This window comes from Mauremys reevesii, linkage group 9 (genome assembly GCF_016161935.1).
Source record: "Mauremys reevesii isolate NIE-2019 linkage group 9, ASM1616193v1, whole genome shotgun sequence".
Lineage (NCBI taxonomy): Eukaryota > Metazoa > Chordata > Testudines > Geoemydidae > Mauremys > Mauremys reevesii.
Genome location: NC_052631.1, coordinates 25,006,149 through 25,013,529, shown reverse-complemented (window position 1 = coordinate 25,013,529; position 7,381 = coordinate 25,006,149). Strand labels below are relative to the sequence as shown.

General features: G+C 44.7%; 1 long non-coding RNA gene across 1 annotated transcript in view; it reads right to left on the bottom strand.

Moving 5' to 3' along the window:
• Positions 1 to 377: 377 nt before the first annotated feature.
• The window catches only part of LOC120372391, a 138,904-nt gene continuing 131,900 nt past the window's right edge, over positions 378 to 7,381 (bottom strand). Inside the window, exon 4 of the long non-coding RNA XR_005584937.1 lies at positions 378 to 409. This is a non-coding gene — a long non-coding RNA (uncharacterized LOC120372391). The remainder of the gene's footprint in view (positions 410 to 7,381) is intronic.

The window sequence follows — 7,381 nt, the reverse complement described above, 5'->3', positions numbered from 1 at the left end:
CAATAATAAGATTGTTCCCCTGGATGCCATGCCCAGGCCAATAAATAATACAGCAAGGACATAGGAACACCATTCACAAAGACACAAGTGGTGTGGTGAATGGCTTGTGACTGACAATATAATATAAAATGGAGACCAGCTCATTCATTCCATGCATATGACAGATATATGTGATTATGCAGAGGACAGGAGGAATATACAGTAGCTCATTGGTCAGAGCACTATCTCTCAAGCAGTTAGGACTATCCACGTACACAGTTTCCAGGTCTGAATGTGACAAGCGAAAATTAAAGTCTGCTAAATTGTAAATATAGCACTTAAGATTTCCTTTTGCTTCAGTCAGGAAGGAAGTAGCTTAGCTATTTCAAGTTCTGCGGCCCAGGACATAGATGTGTATATAATGTTCATTCTGATGCAAAAGAGAATAGAAAAAAAAATGCAGATGTTCTAAAGTTTGCCAGGTCGGTCTGTCTGTTAAGTCTTAAAGTGTACCCTTTCCCGAGAGTATTAATTTCCCTGTTTATTTCCTCATGACCTAATCTCTTGTTTGTGATGATTAGGCACACAGTCAAGGAATATAAACCATCACATGTGACTTGTGTCCAGTCATTGCTGAATTGTGAACACTGCATTCTGCGTACACAATGAAATACAGTTCACTAAACCTCCATCGGGTGAAATATACTGATTTGAAATGACTGAGGAATTATGAATAATGGATGATTGACACAATAATACTCATAATTTAATAAACAGCTCACAAAGAAGATGGTCAAATTTGATGAACAAATTGTTTCTAAGATACTTTGACTAGCTCAGACTATTTTGGGCAAGTAAGCAAGTCTGTTTCCTTTCAGTACAATATAGTAGTGTGTACACACACACACACACATCTGAGCAAATATATTGATTTTTTTTTTCAGTTTGGGAGGCAATCCAAAAAAATATTGGTTCAGTTCAAAACTATATTGATTCTTTTTTTTCTCACCAACATTTTTTAACATCATTTTGAGCTGCACAAAATGTTTTGTTTGACCCAAAATATTTTTTTCCCCAGTTTTTCATTTTGGATAATTTTTCAGTGTTTTTCACCATTTGTTTGTTTTTAACAAACAAAAAAAAACCCTAAATTTCAAAACAAAACACTGTTTCAAAATTAAAAGTCTAAATATGTGGATTTTCCACACTCCTGAGCGACGTAGTTATACCAACATAAGTTGGTAGTTTAGACCAAATCTCTAAGGTTAGGTCTACATCTAAAACAGTGCATCGGTGCAGCTGCACCACTGTAGCACTTGAGTGAAAATACTTCTTTGGTAATGAAAGAGCTGCTCCCATTGCCATAGTTAATCCACTTCCACAAGAAGTGACAGCTATGTTGATAGGAGAAGCTCTTTCGACTACATAGAGCTGTATACAGTGTCTCTAATCAGTCCATGATTTTAATGTCTAGCAAAATTATGAATCTAAGTTCCCAGGCTCATCTGTTGAAAGTGCTGTGCAGGTTTCCTTTGAGAATGAGAACTGATAGGTCAGATATAGAGTCATTGCTTTGTGAGATGTGTTTACCTACAGGTGATATAGTTATTATGTCTTTTATCATTTTCCTGTGAGTTCATTTGACAGTGTAGTGATTGTCTGGTTTCACCCACATAGTTGCTATTGGGGCATTTAGGCTATGTTTACATTGCACTTTTGTCAGTCATGGTTCCCAGCCAATGGGAGCTGTGGAGCCAGTGCTTGGGGTGGGGGCAGTACTCAGAGCCATCTAGCCGTGTCTGTTCCTAGGAGCAGCAGGGACATGTCACCACTTGCAGGGAGCTACCCGAGGTGAGCACCGCCCGCATTCGGCACCCGAACTCCCACCTATACACCAACCTCCTGCCCCATGCCCACTCCAACATCCAAATTCCCTCCCAGAGCCCGTGCCCCTGCACCTCCTCCCATGCCCCAACCCTCACTCTGAACCCCTCATGGCCGTTCCTCCACCTAGGAGCAGCAGGGACATGTCGCCGCTTCTGGGGAGCCACACAGAACCGGGTAGGGAGCCTGCTGGCCCCGTGCCAACCAGACTATATACTTTATAGGATCTGATAGCCTGTCAGTGCGTAATCCCTCACTTCTTCCTGGTCCTCTGTCTGCTGAGCCTTCAGCCAGCCCACAAAGGCCTTACCTCTGTCGTCTTCTAGCTGTGAGGCATTATATTAAAACTTAGAATCATTTAATGTGATGATAAAAATATTCCTTAACATCTCTTTAAGTCCCACTTAACTGATAGAACAGAAGGGTTTCTCCCCACACCCAGCATTCAATAACTGTCTTCCAGGGGACAAAAAGCATCCTTCACCTTTGACCCCGGAAGACAGCAGGAGTGCAGAAGCTTCTTTGGCAGCTGGCTACTGTGCTGAGCACCCCAAAAGACTGAACCCTGATCTACACTGCAGTATTACTTTGATATGACTGTTGCTCGGGTGTGAATAATGGTTTATTACAACAATCTATAACCCACTAACAACCCCCCTCAACAGCTGCTTCTCTCCTCCCCTCTCTTCATTTCCTCCCTATGACTGGAGGGGTGTTAATGGGCCATTCCACCTTGAATGGTGCCTTGAAATGTGTGTTAACTGCTTAGGCTAAACAATCTTATTCACATTGTATTTAGCTGTGACACACTGATTCAGTTTCCCAGACCTGAAGAGCTCTGTGTCAGCTCGAAAATGTGACTCTCTCACCAACAGAAGTTCGTCCAATAAAAGATATTACCACACCTACCGGTTTCTCTGAGACAAGTGAGAATGGCTTCTGCTGACCCTTTTTAGCACATGGGCAGGCTCAGCCAATTAGGGGGCCTTAAGAGATAATGTTTTACTTCAGCCATTCAATTTTTTGCATCACATAGCCAATCTCTGCTCAAAATTTGAATATCCCATGGAAACCTGCCTTCATGTGTTCATGGAAAACTAAATAGTGCCCCAAATGTTGTGCGCAACTTGTTCAAGTTTCATTGATGCATAAAACGTGTTAGTAAACCTGCTGGGCCCAATTCTTTGCAGGTATGTATCAAAAGAGCTACTCCGACTTACATTGGCTGAGGATCTGGCCTTGCATGTTTGTGGAAGCTCTGAACTTAGAGAAGCAAATTTTTATTGTTTTTTTTTTAATTTTGCATTTACTATCTTGTCTGCTTCCTTTGGAAACCATGTGCTTTACTGGGGAAGACAACTTAATGAAATGTAGTGGCAACACTCACAAGAAGCCACTCAGAAAAGCCTAAAACTTTCATCTAGTTTTGCTCAACTCCATTTTTCTGATGTTAGAAATGAGACATTTAAGACTTATTAAAAGAATTATAAAGCCCAAATTTTCATAAACCAGCAGCTGCCTTGTAGGAAAAACCCAGCAGTGCCCATTAGTCACTCGGGGCTGAACTGTCACAGCCTTTACTCAGCCATACAGGGGAGGTAGGGATGTGAGGCCTCCCTTTGCTCTTCTGTTTAGCTCTGTTCATATTATGACTGACTAAGGTTGGAGGTGGGTGAGGAGCTATTCACCTGATACTTCCCACCTCAGAGAGGGAACAGAGAGGAATGGGAGGAACTTTCTCTACTCGTCAGCCAGAGCGCTGGCTGGGTGCATGGTGCAGACTAAGCCCTGGTCTACACTATGAGTTTAGGTCGAATTTAGCAATGTTAAGTCGATTTAACCCTGCACCCGTCCACACGACCAAACCTGTTTTGTCGACTTAAAGGACTCCTAAAATCGATTTCTGTACTCCTCCCCGGTGAGGGGTTTAGCACTAAAATCAACCTTGTTGGGTCGAATTTGGGGTAGTGTGGACACAATTAGACGGTATTAGCCTCCGGGAGCTATCCCACAGTGCTCCATTGTGACTGCTCTGGACAGCACTCTCAACTCAGATGCACTGACCAGGTGGACAGGAAAAGCCCCAGGGAACTTTTGAATTTCATTTCCTGTTTGGCCAGCATAGCAAGCTGATCAGCACATTCATGGAGTCCCAGAATCACAAGAGCATGGACTGAACGGAAGGTACTGGATCCGATTGCTGTATGGGGAGAAGACTCCATGCAGGCAGAACTCCATTTCAAAAGATGAAATGCCAATATATTTACCAAAATCTCCAAGGACATGATGAACAGAGGCTACAACAGGGACACACAGCAGTGCCACGTGAAAGTTAAGGAGCTGAGGCAAGCCTACCAAAAAACAAAGGATGCAAATGGTCGCTCTGGGTCAGAGACCCATACATGCCGGTTTATGATGAACTGCATGCAATTCTGGGGGTGGCCCCCCTGTCCAGGGACACCTGCAAGGGGGAAATCTTATGCAACAGAGATGAGGAGATTGAAGATGAGGAGGAGGTGGTGGTTGAGGATAGCGCACAGCAGGCAAGCGGATAATTCCTTCTCCCTGGCAGCCAGGAACTGTTCATCACCCTGGAGCCAGTACCCTCCCAACCCTCCCAAGGCGGGCTCCTGGACCATGAAGCCAGAGAAGGCACCTCTGGTGAGTGTACCGTTGTAAATATAATACAGGGTTTAAAAGCAAGCGTGTTTAATGATTAATTTACTGTGCCAAGCCAGTAGCAAGTAGTATGGAATCATTGCAGAATAAAACCTTGCAGCGAATGGGCCCGGGCTTTGGCTGTTTGCCTTTGGCTGAAAAGAAATCATCCCTGCTGTTAGCCACGTGGTGCGGGGAGGCCCATTCATGGCTGACCGGGATCTTCCCTTATACTAGCCACACGTTTGGGGTGTGTGTGTGTGTGAAGCGATCATCCCAGAGAATTGGGAGGTGTGGATTGTGCTGCACATTCACTCTAAAACCATAACCCTTCCTTTTAAATGGCCAACCCAACAGGCTTTGCTTGGTATGGGAAAGGAGGGCGCTGCTGTTTGAAACCGTTCCCATGTGTTATGAAGGTTGAAGAAGTCAAAACCTTTTGCCTTATCATGGCTGCCTGCAAGCCGAATTCTGTTGCCCAGCTGAGTGTGTGTGATGTCTCACATCAAACTGGCAGGCACTCAATATAAGAGGCAAAATGTGACCTTGTACCAAAAGCACATGTGCTATGTAATGTGAATCACTTGATTCAGTGCGAAATAGTCTTCCCTTTGTTCTCTAAAATGTATCTTTTTACATACTACTCTCCCTTTTTTAACTCTTGCTGCTGCAAATGTTTCTATGCTCCCCCTATCATCTCCGTCCCTGAGGCTAGTGCAGATTAGAAGGTGAAAAACACACACTCACGATGAAATGTTCTCAGAGCTCATGCAGTCCTCCTGCACTGAAAGACCTCAGCAGAAGGCGTGGCAGAAAACAATGGCAGAGTCCAGGAAAGCATTAAATGAACGCGATGAGAGGAGGGAGGAACACACTGAGAGGAGGCGGGATGCAATGCTGAGGCTAATGGGGAAGCAAAATGACATGCTCGGGCATCTGGTGGAGCTGCAGAAAGGCAGCAGGAGCACAGACCACCGCTGCAGCCTGACCTCCTCCCCAGGTTCCATATCCTCCTCACGCAGATGCTCAAGAACGGGGGGGTGGAGGGGAAGGAAGGCTACGGGCACCCAGCCACTCCACCCCAGAGGATTGCCCAAGCAACAGAAGGCTGCCCTTCAATACGTTTTGAACTGTAGTGTGGCCTTGTCCTTCCCTCCTCGCCTCATCCACCACCCCATCCAGTGCTTCCCTCCTCACCTACCCCTCCCAGGCTACCTTGCGAGTTTTCCCCATTTGTGTGATGAATTAATAAAAAAATGCAGGATTTGGAAACAATAACGACTTTATTGCCTCTGAAAGGGGTGATTGAAGGGGGGAGGTCGTTGGCTTTCAGGGAAGTAGAGTCAACCAAAGGGGCTGGTTTTCATCAAGGAGAAACAGAGAGAACTGTCACACTGTAGCCTGGCCAGTCATGAAACTGGTTTTCAAAGCTTCTCTGATGCGCAGGGCGCCCAGCTGTGCTCTTCTAAACGCCCTGGTGTCTGGCTGTGTGTAATCAGCCGTCAGACGATTTGCCTCGACCTCCCACCCCACCATAAACATTGTGACGGTGCCACCCATAAGGCTTTATGGAAATATGCTTATGAATGTGTACATATATAAAATAACTAGAATGTGTTTTATGCTACATATGCCATGTAACATATTTCTGTAAAGGACATGATCTACTGAATCTATTAATCCTATTTTTATGCATATATCATTTTTGTATTCGAAGTTATAATTATTGGCTGCATACTTGTTTGATTCTAAGTAGGCTATAGTGAAGCAGTTGGTCAGCTTCCTCAGAAAAGACTATTCTCAGTAAGTGCCCAATCAAGAAACGCTTAAGCCAATGAACTTGGAGACAGCAGTTCACATCGGGGCTTTCCCAGAAATGTGGCTTGGCTGGTAAGGAACTCAGTCATGCATGCCCAGGTGACTCCAAATCTCCATTTTGTAGCTGGACTTTGCATAGGAATGAGGAGGGGGTCTCCACCCACGAGAGAGTCTATTTAAGCCCAGGGGAGACCCCTCCATTTGGTCTTCAGTTGGCTAAAGAGAGAGCCTCACCACCCCCCAAAGATACCTGAAAGAAACTGGAACAAAGGACAGTGACTGCAAGAGGTGTGAGTGATTGCTGGACCCAGACTAAAAGAAGATTAGTTTGTAAAAGGAAGCATTCTGGAACTGGTGAGGATCTTATCTGTATTCAGTTTCTTACTGTATTAGAGGTAGATTTTATTTTGCTTCATAATTCACTTTGTTCTGTCTGTTACTACTTGGAAGCACTTAAATCCTGCTTTCTGTATTTAATAAAATCACTTTTTACTTATTAATTAACCCAGAGTGTGTATTAATACCTGGGGGGCGGGCACGGATGGGACAAACAGCTGTGCATATCTCTCTATCAGTGTTATGGAGGGCGAACAATTTATGAGTTTACCTTGTATAAGCTTTATACAGGGCAAAATGGATTTATTTGGGTTTAGACCCCATTGGGAGTTGGGCATCTGAGTGTTAAAGACAGGAACACTTCTGTAAGCTGCTTTCAGTTAAGTCTCCAGCTGTGGGGCAAGTAATTCAGACCCTGGGTTTGTGTTGGAGCAGACGGGAGTGTCTGGCTCAGCAAGACAGGGTGCTGGGGTCCCAAGCTGGCAGGGAAAGCAGGGGCAGAAGTAGTCTTGGCACATCACTTGGCAGTTCCCAAGGGGGTTTCTGTGATCCAACCCATCACAAACGTCTTCCCCCTTACTCTCACAGATATTGTGGAGCACAAAGCAAGCAGCAATAACAATGGGAATATTGGTTTTGCTGAGGTCTAACCTAGTCAGTAAACTGTGCCAGTGAGCTTTAAACATCCAAAGGCACGTTCTACCAC